Here is a 16,424-nt window from a genome sequence, read left to right as displayed (position 1 = left end):
AGACTAAGTTGAGCTCCAGACATTTTTTACAAGACATTTTCCCACAATAATAACTGTCTCAGCAATCATATCTTCTGTAACACACACACCAGCTCATTTTTTCTAGTCATCCACCACGCCAAGGTTCTTCCTATCTCACTTCTCTTGGTAGGCAAGATTTTTTTGCCTAGTCCCAGCCTGTCTTTCAAGGTCTCTCCAGTCATTGCAGGTCCCTGTCTCATGTGCACTCCTATTTAGCTGTTCCCAGTAGCTGTGTCAGCTGCTCCCATACCATGCATGTACTTGCACACCCAGCAACATGAGATCTTTGTTTAAAATCTATCCTCATGTTTCTATCAATCAAGGTAAAAAAATCACCTCCTCTTGATAACAAGTCTCTGATTCTTTCATCCTGTGATAGGACAAAGACCTGCTCATTGTTCAACACAGAGGTACCTTGCAACTACAGCAGCCAATTAATTTTCCTTGTCAGCCTTAGCCCTGACTCATGTTGCCCTCTGAACAGACCTGATTGTTCTCCAAATACAGCAGAGGTTGATATTCTTGTCCTGGGAGGATATTGGCTTAGCAGATAGTTAAGCACTGCTTGGTAAAAAGGCTACTTGGGAAACAAGTTACTGAGGCAGTATACAGGAAACACAATGATTTTGTTGAGTGCTGCTGTGGAGCAGAAAGGCACTAAAGTAATCCCTAACAGGGAATGAAATTGTAGATCTTCCTGTATATGTCTAAAGGAAGACAGGGCCAGTCTCTGCAGAGTATTAAGTTTGAGCACCAGTTGGTTTGTATCACAGACCTCCTGGCAGTTAAGTACATTGCCACAGCAAGGAGATCTCTTGGTTCTACAAAGCTTGGACTCCTTGAATTGTCATTGCTGCTAAGAAAAGATCAATTTTCATGAATGGAGTGCCAGGATAAGCGCTATGGCTCTTTAGGGCAGTATGAGTGCTCCTTCACTGGATTTATGCTGCAATTCCTAGGGCACTTCAGGGATTAATAGTCAAATCAGTGTTGGCAGTGCTGGTGTTGTAAATCCAATGATCCAGGCTAAACTGGTGCCTGGGGAAGCCAGTCTCTTCCAACAGCTCTACATCTTCATTTTTCAATTTATCTTCAGGTATAATGTCTGTGGGACTGAGATCAGCACACTGGTGTCCCAGCAAGACAAACACCAAGCAAACATGAAAAAGAATATGTGAAGACACTGAAAACCCAGAGAACAGCTGAAGACGCTTAGCAGGTAAGAAAGAGAAAGCTCAGAAAGATGAGGAAAGTTGAGTAAAACATGAATATAAAATGAAGTGGAAATATGCAAAAAATATCCTGTCCTTCTGCCTTAGACATTTGTAGTTTTTTACATCAAGTAAAACACCTTGGAATTGGTTTATAGTGATGGAAGTCCTTAATATCTATTATTAGTGCCAAGTTATGGGTGCTAACACTGTAATTTCTTGTATTAAATCTATGTATGACTTTATTTATTCCCCCCAATAATAACAATAAGTAAAATACATGCAGTCCCCCAGTAGTGAAGCAATCTAACTGTGTGCACTAGGGGGCCATATTGCTGTACCTATAGGTACTGCTGAATTACAGTGGTGGGGGAAAAAATGTGTGTGGGCCAGGCTAGGTAACAGCTGAGTGAATGTGGGAGCAATTAGAGAAAGAGCTTTATGCTGACAGTGACAGAAAGCTAAAACTTGAGATGCAGAGTGGCCAAAGATGGTAATTAAAGATATTTGTGTGACACAAGAATAGAAGGTAAGTGCTTTTTTAGAAAAAAAGAGTTAAGTGTTAACTGAAGCAAGAGATGAGCAGAGGTAACTGAAATGAACTATGTGTGTGAAAAGTGACTGGTCTATAATCACTGTTATACTTTCGCTGACTGTCATTGATACAAGAAATAAATACTGTAATTCTCTAGGAGTGCCTCAGCCAGCTTTTGAACTCTCAGGATCAGTATAGCCTATTCCTCTTGGCCAAATTGTATTAGCAACTGAATTTGGTCCCTAGGGATGTCTGTACTGGTGAAAATAATTTCCATTTAAACCCCTTTGAACTGATTTCTTCTATCCAGATGTCAAGCTTCTAATACAATTTCCACCCCCTTTCCCATGACTGTGCTAAAGCAGTGTGTGCCAGCCTGTGTAAGTCCCATGGCTGTCACATCATGCCACCACTGCTGATGCTCTCTGGTTGCTGTCTTCTCCTGCCAACACCTCCTCTTCACCTGGCCAGTAGTGCAGGGCCACTCCATGCCAGCATTTTTCAGGTGCCTTGGCTGTTCATATCATGCCTTACCTAGTCTCCTCCTAGTTCAGCTCTGACATGTCAGGGCAGTGCTTGTGTGCCATGTGCAATATGTTTACAAGCATTTGGTGCTTCTGTCTCCCTGGAACAGGGAATGGTCTAGGAAGGGGTCATGTTTGGGGGTGGTAGTGGGGAGGCAGGGTGAGACCTGGCCTTCAGCAAATGGGTGGGCAGAGTATCTGATGTTAGTAGCCTGAATTTTCATTTTGTGTCATGGTATGTTTGCTGGAGGAATAAGCTGTGTGTGTGTAAGGCCAGAGTCTTGCATTGGGGATTTGGTTGGCCAATTTTAGATGGCTGTGATTGGTTAGTAAGTGTCACCTTTTGATGTACCTTGTATCTCTCAAGTTTTCCTTTCCACACACTTCTCCATAAATTTTCGTGCTTTATAAGCTTGTCTTTAACTCATGGATCAGGATGAGATGTGTGTCCTTGTCATTCCCCTCCAGCTCATAAATTATTCTTTCCAGCTGAAGGTTCATTTACAGTCTCAGCTCTTTGACATCTCAAATGGCAGCTGCCACTTTAGGGTAAATACATAGACTAGCTTTCTGAACATAGTGTCATAGTATCAGTCAGGGTTGGAAGGGACCACAAAGATCATCTAGTTCCAATCCCCCTGCCATGGGCAGGGACACCCCACACTAGATCAAGCTGGCCAGAGCCTCATCCAGCCTGGTCTTAAACACCTCCAGGGACAGCGCCCCAACCACCTCCCTGGACAACCCATGATGGAAATAAGAAATTTGGAAACAAAATCCTTTGTAACTTAATAGCACAGAAATCAGAAGGCAAATAATAACCCCAGAGTGTTTTCAGAAAGTACCCCTGAAACAAAAGCCGGGTTGTGAAGTGAAGCCGGAGCTACGGCGGCTCTTTGGGGGTTGGCTCAGCCGTGGCGAGGCTGCTCTCGCTAGAGGGCAGCCCGAGACCGGGGCCGACTGCTGCACTCAGAGCCTCCTGTGCTTACTGCTGCCGCCTGTCGTGATCGCGCAACCAACCGTTCCGAGTGTAAACTTAAAAAGTGCTTCCTTCTTTGGAAGAAATTTGCCAATTTTCAGCTTTCATTTGTATACAGGATCACAGGATGTTAGGGGTTGAAAGGGACCTCCGGAGATCATCCAGATCAACTCCCCTACCAGAGCAGGACCATATAATTTAGTGCAGGTCACATAGGAATGCATCCAGATGGGTCTTGAATGTCTCCAGAGAAGGAGTTCCAGTGCTCTGTGACCCTCACAGTAAAGAACCCTCCTACAGCACCCTCTTGTGCTGTAGTTGATATCCATTGCCCCTTGTCCTATCACAAGGTGCAACTTAGGAGAGCCTGTCCCCTCCCTCTTGGCACCCAGCCAATAAACATTTATTAAATCCCCTCTTAGTCTTCTCTTCAGATGAAAAAGCCCCAGGTCTCTCAGCCTCTCCTAATAGGACACATGCTCCAGTCCCATGCCTCCAGTTCTCCCTTGCACCAACCCCTTCGGCATCCTCAGTGGGAAGAGGATTTTGAAGGAGTTCAATTTCATTGTTAGTTAAGCAGGCTACTTATTTAAACACTGATATAATCTGCTATCAAAACAAGAAGCTATATCCCTCTTAAAATGTCAAAAAGATCAGTGACTTCAGAATACCTGGAGATAATTACTGCAAGCTAGAACTGCCCAGCTTTGTCTCGCAGAGCAGTGCTAATAAAGAAACACTTGCCTCCCAAAACAATAATGAGGAGTCAGTAAGCTGAGGCTTTGGCAGCTGGTTTGCTTTTCCTGCTGCTGAGATCACGTGTCATCCAAACACACATGAGGCTGACAGACATCACTGCTGTTCCTGAACAGTTTGTATTTTCTAATTAATGCCAGCATTCTGCATTCATGTGTTATTCCATGACAGTCTGTCTTACAGTCATTACTTTTGCTGTGCTTTGAGTCTCATCTCGGTATTATTGAATATTTTATTCTAAAACATAATTAATGGTGGCTTATATGATAGGGATGTATGATGCAAAATGAGTATAAAAATGGATAAATTGTAAAGTAATAATAGTAATTTAGTGGTTTGATGCATTTCATTTGGTTTTGGTTAAACTACATGCAATTAACATAGTTCATTAGAATTTAAAAAAAATATAAGAGAAAGAGATCTTAGGGTAAAAAATCAGTTATGTTGGATTCTCATCCAAAAAACCCTTAGACTTTTTTCTAGAAAAGGGTTGTCAGAAATAGGTTCCTGCATGTTGCTATTTGTGAGAGAGTGTAATGCAAATCGATGCCTGAAAGAGCTTTGTGCTGCAATACTGTGGCTACTGAAGTATTTGTGCATTTATGCTGCTTCTGGTCACCTCTAAACCTCCTGGCACTGCCAGGCCACCCACATGCTCAAGGACCACCCACAGCTGAGTTCTTAAACATAAACAAGTGGTTTATGTCTGCTATGTGTAATTCAGCCTCAGGGCTCTGGGGTAAGATGAAGCAGTTCTTACTACAGCTAAGGTGACAGGAGGAGGCACTTTTCACACAAGGCTTATGTTAAAACAATTTGTGCTTTACTGAAGGATCTTTTGCTGCATTTCCATTTCTCTGCTTGGGGCAGAGCTCAGGCAGAGGGCACCCTTCAGCTCAGGGGGTTCTTGCTGTAACCATGGGGGCTACTCCTGCTGCCCCAACCCACAGAGGAGCAGGAATCTCCAGATATATAGGGCAGCATATGCAGTGCAGCCACCTCCTGCACAGCTCAGTGCCAGCAGGTGCTTCATGCCAAACAGCCTCCATGCCTGGAGTTGGGAAGTGGGATGAAATCCCAAGAAAGTTGACAAGATTCATTGATCAAACAGATAGAAATTTATCATTTTTCCTCTGTAACAAGGCATCCTTCTGATGCCCTGTTCCTGCCAGACTGTTTCAAAGTAACACAATTCCTTGAGGTCCCTTCCGACCTGGTGTTCCATGATTCTGTGATGCTGTGGATTAGGCTGTCAGGAGTGAATCATTCTTTGTAACAAAAGGAGAAAAATAGTCGTAGCATCTGGAGGTTTTGACTCCTGCTGCAGGCAAGGTCTTTATGAGTGGTGGTCAGGATGGTCAGCTGCTTTCATGCAGCTAGTGGTGAGGGTTTTAGCTCTCTGCTTGTGAACTGATTGCTTCTGATCTGAGAGTGTGTGGTGGGGCAGTGAGGGGGTCAGTGCTGCTGGATTGCTTTGATGATTGTAAAAAGAAAAAAAAGCTCATCCAAAGCCAACCCAAACCCCCCTGTTTGAGGTCAGTGCTCTAGTAAGTGCCTTTAAAAGAAACAATAACCTGGTGCAATAGAAAATATTTTGTCCATCTCTTCAGTAGAAATCTGATAAACCACAGAAAGAGGCAGGTGTCCAAGGAGATAAAAGCAATAAATGTGGCTGCAGTTCTGGAGTGAGCTGGCCTGTCAGGCTGGTAATTAAATGAAAGCCCCTTTCAGGAAATGCTGGAAGGTAATAGATATACATGGAGATGCCAATTAATTTGCCTCAGCAATGTATGTTAATTTTAGCATGAGATTAATCAATATATTTTGCAGCGGGACAAAATAGCCGGTGTGGGAGAGCAAGGCAATTATTTCAGGTGGTAGAGGTTATTAAGCATCATACACTTCTTAGGACAGTGGATGAGAAAATAATTAATTTAAGCAGATCCTCTAACCAGAATTAACTAATCTCACAGATTTATAACTGACCCGAACACACAGCTGCCAGGGGATCTTTTGCTTTGTCACAGCTCAGTAAATACAGAGCCCTAGTTAGCACAGAGCTTGAGTCACTCTGTGTTGGTGTGGCTTTACTGGATTTCTGAGAGTTACATGAGTGTGAAATGAGGAGTGCTGCAGCTGTGGATTATACCTCCAGGAAGAACAACAGTTACCTGAGACTGCTCTAAGCTTAAGGATGCTGTGGTAGGAGTACAGAGGTGGTGCAGGAAAAGGCTGACTGCATGTAAAAGTGTGCTGGTAATCAGCACAACTCCACATGCCATCTAAGCTTCTGCTTAGGACCTTATCATCTTTAGTGATGTAGCACCTAGTGCTGACAGTTCTGCCCAGCTCCTTCTGGTTTGTGGTTGCCCTGTCCTGGAAGAAAACAAATTCTGAGGCCAGATGGATATCAAGGTGGCAGAGATGTTTGCGTGCGTGTTATGGTCCCTCTCTGAGGTAATTTCTAACTCTTGTGGCCAGTTTCCAACATGTTTGTCACAGCCATCATGCTGTCATATAGCATCCCTGCAGCTCTGGTACACACAACTGCCTGCCCTAGAGGGCAGATATGCCACTAATATTGTGTGCTGTGTCCTGTGGTGAGTCCAGAGTTGCTGGGGCTTGCTGCTGCTGCCACCACACAGGCCTTCCACTGCTGGCAGCACAGGATTGTGCTGCTTGTACAAATGAGGTCCTGATTTACACTTCCAGGTGCAGCGATAAGGGCATGACTATAGGTATTTCAGCTCTAAAACACAAACTGCAGCACAACAGGCTTCTTTCTGAAAAAAATTCTCTGATCTCTAAACTTGCCAGAATTGAGGCAGCAGAAGGCAAAGCAGAGTTTCCTTTGTTTTCCTCTGCTTTAGAGGGGGAGTACTTCCTTGCCCTTCAGAGTGATTACAGCGCATTTACCAACACCTCTTTCTGAATTTCAGACCTGCCTTTTGGAACAGTCACAAGCAAGAAGTGCTTTTTTTCAGAGCCTGGAGCAGTTAGCACAAGGGTAAAGTTTATTTAACAAAAAGAACAGTTCCAGCTGAATTCACATTGTGAAATTACAGGTCCATTTAAAGCAAAATAGAAATGGTGGCAGGTTAGGGTCAGGGAAAGAAGATAATGACTTCTTCTGCAAAGTGCATCCAACAACCATATTCACAACGTTAAGTCTTTTTTATAGGACATTTTTCTTTTCTTTGTATAATTGTATGAGAGAATAGAAGTAAAAAAAAAAAAAGGGGGGGGGGGGGGGAATGGTGAGGGAACCAACCCCCAACAAAACTGTGCTAGATGCTGAAGGCAGGCTTGAGAGTTGCTCAGGGATGGCAAGTGGAGACTTAATAGTGAAATCAGATGCTGACTGATTTCGGAGCTGTAGGCTCGGTCCTTGCTGTCATGGACCAAGACAGAGGTCTGTGGCCTTCCTGTCTGCTCGTGTGTCCCCAAGGGATGTCTTCCTTGTGCAGCTGCCCAGGGCAGGACCTGTGGGGGCATAATCCCCATGAGGGCTGGCCTTGGCTGCACACTCCTTGTTTTGCAGCCACTCCTGATCATGCAGAAGTCACTGCAATACTTTTTGTTCCAGACTGCAGCTGTCAAAACACAAATTTTTCATGAGGAGGCTTGCCACCAGTGTATCAATACAATACTTTAAGTATATTTGCACTTGCCACCCTTGCTACAAGACAGTGGCTGGTACATCTCCTTGCAGCCACTGCTGTTAAGTGTCCTTCTACCCCTACTCTGAGGGCCCCTGGTTAGTGTTACCGTAACACCAGGAGGTGAGGCAGAAACAAGCCTGGGAATATTTTTGAAGTCCTACTTGTATCTGCCCTGTGTGTTTACAAGCCATGGGAGACATGGAGGAGTCAGGAACCCCCTTATCATTACAGGAAGAGCTCCTGTGCCTGTGAGCACATCTAAATGAAGCCCTCCCTATTGTCTGAGAAGTTACCTCCGGCCATTTGAGATTACCAAAGGGACTTCCAGAGATTTTAAGAGGCTTTGGGGCAGGCCTTAGTGTATCTCTGTCTCGATGCTGCTGAGTCCTACTGGGCCCTTCCATAGCCCTGCCACTTAAACAGAGCTCCTATTTATAGTTGTCCTCTTCTTAAAAGTTAGAATGACCAAAAATGATCAAAACAATAATTTCCCAAGTTATGCAAGGTTCACAGTTGCCTCCATTTTTGCTGCTCACACAGACATGCAGGGTCAGTTTTGGGGGTAGAAAACAGAGATGTTCCAGTTGCCATTGAGTATACCTGCAGACTGTAGCTCAATTGCTCTAGCCCAGTAGCACCAAGAAGTATTCTTGCTTAGAGCCTTTGTTCTGTCTAAGCATCTGAGGAGATGTTTGCACAGGCCGACTTTGAGCACACCTTCAGACACAGCACATTGCTAGCTTGCAGCTGCACTCTGAGGTCCTGGTGCTGCCAAGAGCTGTGAGTTTAAAACTAGCTGAGCCTCCCACATAGCAACATGATTTACGAAACCACTAAGATATTGGGTCAGCCTTGTAAATCATTTTAATTATTTCACTAAACAGGTTGTGGAGATAGATCAATAGAAAATATGGCATTTAGGCTTACAATGCTGTGCATTTACTATGGAAAAGAAATTATATTAACTGATTTAGGAGCTAATAATAACTGAAAATAACAATATAATGGAAACCTTCCAATCCTGCACTTTGAAAGCAGGATACAGCTAAGAAACAGTCTACCCATTTTAATCTCCATCAAGTGTGCATAGTAATTTTTTGACTCTCAGCGAAATGTCAGTCAAGTACAAGTAACTTGCAGACTTTCAGCATCCCATAAGTTACATTATAATAAAACAAAACCAAAGAACCTGTCAACAACCATTTTTACATCCTGGCGGGGTCACATAAGCCAGGCAAAAGAAAAATAAGGAGATACATTGTAATATAACAAAGTGGAGGTGTTGCACAACAGGGGCTATTTTCCACTTGCAGTTGCTGTTTCCGTGAGATTGTGGTTAGTGCTGCTGGGTTTGAAGGGCACTTTTCTCTCTAAAATGCTGGGGGTTTGTCTCAAACATCTGAATGTTAAATATATGCTAGGTATGTGAAATATATATACAAGGGATGGAAAATGAACCAGAACATAACCCTAATCTCTCCTGTGCAGGAAAAGCCAGGTGTCATCATTCTGTACCTGGGGTCAGCGTGCCTCTATCACAATTATTTCACTGCAGTTAAACCAAATCTGATAGGCTGTGCCCTGGTTTTCTGAATGCATGCATGTTAGTCACCTGTGCTGGTAAAGTAGTTTCTCCTGAAATGAGCTGTGTGTTGTATTTACTGCCTTACTGGGCATTGAGTAACTAAGCAGCCACCACTGGGTAGAATTTGAACTGCAATCAGATAATGCACCTACTGCTCATTGGAAAGCCTGCAGCCTACTGATAGGCAGTTGTCACAGTTGTCACATCAGCTATCTCCACTCTGGCTTGCAGGCAGAGCTAAGCCATTCTTTAGGCCTTCAGGCTAGATACCATTTGAATGATGCACTTGATCACACCCCAATTAGCTAGGGATGCATGACAAAAATTGTTATCAGTGAGTCTATTTGGGAAAACACAGTATTTTGCTACTTGGTTCAGCATAACAAATAAAAAACCTGCACCTTTTTAAACCACAGCAGAATGAAACTTAGAGCTGTGGCAAATTGTGCTGCTCCTGCTTATTCACCTGTCTCCTTGAGCTTCATCCAGGTCTCGGAATGCTTAGTGTTGCTCAAATAAAAATAAATGGCTTTAACATAACTGCAGAGCCAACTGAGACCATTCTCTGTGCAGGCTGTGCAGCACATCTGTCAGCAGGTTAGTTTTAGTGTCCTCAGGTAAATGGCCCCACAGCTTCCCACACTGCCTCCCCTCCTCCCTTGCCATTTTGCAGTTGCACTCTCCAGCTATCAACAGCAGACTGGGTCGATGTTTTGCCCAAGTCCTATAAATGACAGCAGCAAGAGATGAGCACTGAATGAAGGGCAATGTGCTGTGTGAACACATGGTGTTTTCATGGCCCTGAACAAGAGTAGTGCTTTCTCTGGTGCTGCTCTGCTTCAAAACCCTGCAGTGTTAATGTCTGAATTATCCTGGGTAAAGAGCCTGAACTTGGTTGACTCTTCAATGCACATTTACAACCAGGTTGACAAACACTTTCTGAAACCAGCAAAGCTCCATGCATTCACTTTTGAGATGGTTTGTTTTAGTGAATTGCTTCAGTCTAGCATAGGTAGCATTATGATCTCTCTGGTCTTAAAGTAACTAACTCTGGGCTTAATTAGGGAGCTTTTAAGTTCTTGGAAAATACTGCAAAAAGTTCAACTTCTGCAGCAAGCTGGATTTGGTTCCATTTAGTCAGGCTTGATATTAAATAGTGTTGCAGTGTGGATTTTGACAGGTGCCTGGTATGTATTGCTAATCACTGCTTGCTTGGGTCTGGGCTCCCCCCATGTGGGCAGCAGTGAGGTGAGTGAGCCTTTTTGCCGGCTCTCCCTGCGTGCTGAAAAACAGCAAGGTGGCCACATCAGCAAGCCCACCACAGGACCAGTGCACCTGTATGTATGCAGTTTTGGTCTTCCTCTCTAGTCAAACTCTGCTTGCTTCTCTGAGATCAAAATGCCAGAGTTATTCATTATTAAAGGATTTCACTATATAAGAGCCTGGCTGCTGACTTTAATGGGACTCAGCTAGCTCAGATACAAAGTCATTAGCTCAACTAGCCACTTAAACAGAGGTTCATTTTTACCAGGATTGCAATTAGCACCTTGCTGTGCATTTAACTAACTTGACACTTTCATACCACTATACTATAAAAGGGGAACTTATACCCAAGCACTCAATAAGTGGATTATACTGTTATCATTATTTGTGACACCAAATGATTGTATTTTTACTGTCTTGCACTGAATTAGCATAAATGAATCACAAATGTGTGTGTGTTTGGTAGAGATCATAAAATAACTGATGTTTCCTTAATCAAACTGTATGTCTTCATCATCTCACTTGATTTTGTTGCATTCAGTTTCTCTTGTGCCCTTTCTTCAGTGCTACATTTCCCTCATCAATGGCAGACATGGTTCATCTAGGTCATCACTCAGCAAAGTTATTTCTTGGCTTAACTCAGGATTTAGATGTGCACACCATGTCCTTGTCTAAAGATTTATCAACCTTCCCAAGCAGGCACAGCTCCCGGGCTGACTGCTTGGCTTAGTCACAGCAAGGCATGCTGCGCACTTACTTGCAGCTCTCTGGAGCTTAGAGCAATGTACATTCAGTATAACCATGTGGGCTGTTTCAACAACATCCCAGTTGCTGTTGGAGACACAGAATTAGTCTAACGGGGGAAAACAGGCTTTTAAATCCTGAGGCCCTTGAGCTTCCCTTCAGGAACCAGTGAGTGGATTTTTCCTTGTGCTCCTGTTGTCCTTGGTGGCTGGAAGCTGGGGGAGAGGCAATGACTGTCCTGCTGGAGCAGAGCACATGAGGATGAACTGGGATGCTGGGCAAGAGATGTCCTGAGCTACACTGTCCATGGCTCTGGGAGCCTAGCAACCCAGCCACTGCATTCTGATTTCAGTGCTTTCAGAGAAAGAAATAGAGTCCTCACCACCACGTAGGTGATGTACATCTCAGAGTACTGACTATCCCCTCCCCCAGGGCTGCCTGATGTCCTGAGAGCACACTCGTTCCAAGGGGTAATTTAGGTACTGGGCTCTTCACTAAGGTCTGGCCAAGATGGTCCTATCTAGGCCACACCAACCCACCATATTGCTCGTCTTGGGAGGGAAGGATGAGGCAATGAATGAGGGGTGTCAAAGTCCTGACATTGATCTTCTTTATACCCATCCTAGCAGTGCAGGAGCTCTGCCTGTGGGGCCAGTGACATGTTTTTTAGAACTGCAAAGACAGCTGATTCATGACATACTGACAGGTATCAGCCACTTGGATCAACTCTAACAACTCTGAAACCACTGAAATGCAGCCACCCAGAACACTAAGTAAATTACAGCATATACATTAAAAAGAGACTATCATGTAGGACATGGTGTTTGATAGTAGGCTGAAGGGGGGGGTTAGACTGGATGTTAGGAAGAAGCTCTTCAGAGGCATGGCCATGTGGTTGGACAAGGGATAGGCTCAGGTCTACAACTACCTGAAGGGAGAGTGTAGCCAGGTGGGGGTTGGTCTCTTCTCCCAGGCAACCACCACCAGAACAAGAGGACACAGTCTCAAGCTGCACCAGGGGAGGTTTAGACTGGATGTTAGGAAGAAGTTCTTCACATAAAGAGTGATTGGCCATTGGAATGGGCAGCCCAGGGAAGTGGTGGAGTCACCATCACTGGAAGTGTTTAAGAAGAGCCTGGATGAGGCACTTGGTGCCATGGTTTAGTTGATTAGATGGTGTTGGGTGATAGGTTGGACTTGATGGTCTCAAAGCTCTTTTCCAAGCTGGTGAATTCCTATTCTATTCTATTCTATTCTATTCTATTCTATTCTATTCTATTCTATTCTATTCTATTCTATTCTATTCTATTCTATTCTATTCTATTCTATTCTATTCTATTCTATTCTAATTCTGTTCTATTCTAATTCTGTTCTATTCTAAATGTAGAGCTAAATCTTGTGTTTACCATAGACTATAAATACAGAAGCACTGTTAAAAAAAAAAAAAGATTAAAACCTGTTGTTAAAAACCACAGCACTTGGAAATCAGAAGCATACTGCTATTTTCTGCTGAAACAGCTGGCTTTGACTGACAGCCTAAATATCAACAGCTGTCTAGATAGTACATACATCACCCTGAAACCCAAACTGAGTTAGTGATAATCACTGGATTGTTAGTGCAACTTACAAACGTAAGAAATACTTAGTAATGAAGAATTCCTATTCTGATTTGTTAAAATGATCAATTACTTTCAAGGCAAATGACAAAATGAAAACAAATTGATCCAGTTTTGATGGTTGTTTTATTCATCCTGCAGAACACTCTTGAAGTCTTACCTGTTGCTTACTTTTCCAAGGGCATGAATGCAGCAATGAGTTAAAGTTTTGGGCAGATCTGGTCATGGGATACCCCCCCCCGCCCCAAAACCCAAACCAAAAGCTTAACTTTGAACAGCCTTTTGCATCTTCCCCAGAGTGAATCCCCAAAATGTCCTCTTTGAAAAGTGTAATCCTCAACTGAACATTTTTGGTTAGTTATCAATTATTTCAGTTGTATTAAAGTACAGATGATTTTCCATACAAGATTTAAGAAACATTTTAACAATAGCAGGTAAAAAACAGGGAAATCCATTAAGTAACTCTACAGCCCAGTCTGATTTGACTCAGTGTAATGTGATTTGCTTGGAATGTACATAGTTGCTATAATGAAAAGGCTGCCAGTCACTGGAGGAAAATTAGGAGATTTTAATCAATTCATTGACATTAACATGGATTTTTCAAAAGCCCCACCACGTTCAGCACTATATTTTGGATTGTCATTGATGCAGAGCCCAGCCACCTATTCCCCCCAGCTGGCTCCACTTACAACAATATCCATCTTTACTCAGCAGAGATTGCTGGCCTAAACCCAGCATGGTCTAAACCCAACCAAAATGACCCTTTCTCTTCCCTATCCCTTGTCCAACCACATGGCCATGCCCAGAGAACAGTGTTGCTGTTGCTCTAGCGCAAGACAGGGTGGTGCACAAACTGCTGCTCCTGTGCAAACAAAACCTAAACCTGTCCCATGTGTGCCCCCTGCATTGGGCTCTGCTTCAGGACATCTCACCAGAGAGTGAAGCCCTCAGCCACTCCACAGCCCCCCTACATTGAAGCTCAGTGACCTGTAGTACTACAAGGCTGCAGGGGGACAAAACCACCACAAAACCCAAAACAGCAAAGAGGAGAAGATAAAAATGCTACGTAATTTCTGTTGTAAGCAAATGTTTTACCGTTTAACACTCTGATGGTGGAGAGTTCCTGGGGTAACAGAGGTGGTATGCTCATGGGAAAGAAAGTCACCAGGCTGCTGGGGCCAAGCTGCCCTGACAGGACTGAGTAGAACACCCCCACTCTCAGCAAAACCAGGCAGCACGCTTGCTTACTACAAATTAATATTCTCACAACCACCTCCCCTCCAATCAGTCTTTGCTAAAAGCATTAATTAAGACTTTAACATTTTTGATCCCATCAATTTTCTGTTCTCTTCTTATTAAATAGATGTACTAGGGGAGTTTGAATAATAACTGCCTGAAGTTTGGGGCTAATGAATAAATGAACTTTGGCAGCCTCTGGCTATGCATGAAATTTACTGTGTAACAAATGCAACAGAGGCAGCTCATACATTAACCAACCTAGTTTTGACATATGAGTTTAGGAGCACATTACTTACTAATTCCATGTGAGACTAAGCTCCAAAATGTTTTATGCAGGAAGTGAAAAATGACATGTTCAGACAGTCTTTTGCATTCTCCATCACAGCACAGAGCTGCTCACTTGCCCATCTTCCCTTTGATGGGTCTCTGGCCCTCTTGCCACATACAGTGATGGTCTCAGGCCTGCACATATTATTTTCCTTGTGAGTTTTGCCAGAACAGAACATACCAGGAAGTAGGTAATTTTGCTTTTTTATTTGCTAGAGCTTGGCACTTGGAAGGTCACCTGTGTGCTATAAAACTACTTCTGTTCCATGTATTTTTACATGTGCACAGCTCTAGCATCAGCTCTGTTATGCTGCTGTAAATCCATTTGCTTTGGTAGATATCCATTAACTCACAGTGAATTTATAGCAGTATAACTGTGAGCAAGCTATACCTGATGGTGCAGACTGGAAATATTACAAGGAAAAGTGCAAAGTTCTATTGATTTTTCTCTCAGGAAAAATGTGTTTCCTTATGATTATATTATAGATGATTCAGCTCTGGCCCCTAACAGCCATCACTCGTGTTTCCCAGCTCAGCTGCTTGATGACTTTGTGAGGAGGTGTGTGAGAAGGAGTGGCTGACTGTGCTGCCCCCGAGTAGAGGGACCAGGGACCATCTCCCCATATGCCTGGGGATGGACCCACCTGCCCACTGGCACTGGAGAGCTTTCTGCCCAACTATGCATGGTATTCCAGGAGACAGGCCACCTTTCCACAGCACTGCAATCCAAGCACTTATTCCTAATCGATTCTGACAGCAGACACCACAAGGAATGCTGAGATTTATGAAAGAGCAAGATTTGCCACTAGCCTCTGTACAGCAAAACCTCACATTGCCCTTTGTAAACACAATCAGCAGAAGTGAGGCAGTTGCCCTTTTCAGGAGAGCGAGCACTCTCAAAGGACAGATGGTTTAGTAGAAGTCCTTAACACACAGGCAATAAGACTCCAATTTTTTTATCTTTTCCCACCAACATCTTTCCCACTCCTTTAAATGCTTTTTAAAGACTTAGGTACTGTGCTGAAAACTGCAGCCCCATCTTCAGTCAGTTATTTTGCCCTGCATGATGCAAATATAGGGCCAAACACAGGACATGTATTTTGCAAGCAAGTTGGTTTGAATGTAGGAAGCCAGGGGCCCAAAAAGCTGGAGGACTAATTCTGCAGAGTTTTGAAGGCAGAAATACAGTGAAGGTAAAGATAGAGCCAGGTTATCTTGGCACTGGGAATGAGTTATCTCTGCATGTGTGCAGGTCTTCACTGGAAAGAAAAGATGCCTGTTGTGCTTGTTAGATTATTTTTTATCAAATCCTCAGGTTATTGTTTAGTAGTTCTAAGGCTTTATAGGGAATTGGAATATAAGAATTGTTATTCCTACTGCGACACAATTCTGATCTCAGGATAAAAAAGGTTATTTTTAGTGGCAGATATAATTTTTTTCACCTTTAATGTGATTAAAGTCTGTAAGACCTTGATAATTCTACTCCTGCTACTGCACACAAAGCTGCCACATCCCTGTGCAGGTAACAGGCTACAATACAAATGTAAGATGATGTATCTCCTCTCCTGTTTTCTGCAAACCACACAGTACACAGTTCAATGCACGATGCACTCCATCTGTGATGAAACAACAGTAGCAGATGATCTGTTTACTAAGAGACCATGCAGAGGTATGGCTGCAGTTGAAATAAAAGCATAACCACTCCTAGGTACACATGCTTCAAGCGTCACCTATTTATTTAGATAAATTTAGGCAGATTTTCTTCTTTCCTAGTTGGGGAAAAATGTTTTGGTTCTCTCCCTTAGTAGGAAGACAAGTCACCTAGAGAGATTCACTGCTTTTGACAAAAAGCAGCCATGAGCTCACCGGAGGACCCACAGTTCAAACCCAGGCTGGTTTATTTTCATGACCAGCCATTACTTGAAGGGTTAGAATCCCCATAACATTACAGATACACCTCTA

At 43.4% G+C, this 16,424-nt stretch overlaps 1 long non-coding RNA gene across 2 annotated transcripts in view; it reads left to right on the top strand.

Moving 5' to 3' along the window:
- LOC137447254 (uncharacterized) overlaps positions 1-16,424 on the top strand; it is a 44,594-nt gene that overhangs the window by 21,008 nt on the left and 7,162 nt on the right. For both annotated transcript variants that reach the window (XR_010988835.1, XR_010988834.1), the window contains exon 3: positions 1,118-1,240. This is a non-coding gene — a long non-coding RNA (uncharacterized lncRNA). The remainder of the gene's footprint in view (positions 1-1,117; positions 1,241-16,424) is intronic.

Source organism: Melanerpes formicivorus, unplaced genomic scaffold (genome assembly GCF_026170545.1).
Source record: "Melanerpes formicivorus ecotype bairdi unplaced genomic scaffold, bMelFor1.0.p_v2 SCAF_20, whole genome shotgun sequence".
In the NCBI taxonomy this organism is placed as follows: domain Eukaryota; kingdom Metazoa; phylum Chordata; class Aves; order Piciformes; family Picidae; genus Melanerpes; species Melanerpes formicivorus.
The sequence above is the reverse complement of the archived record's forward strand: the minus strand, read 5'-3'. Positions and strand labels throughout refer to the sequence as shown.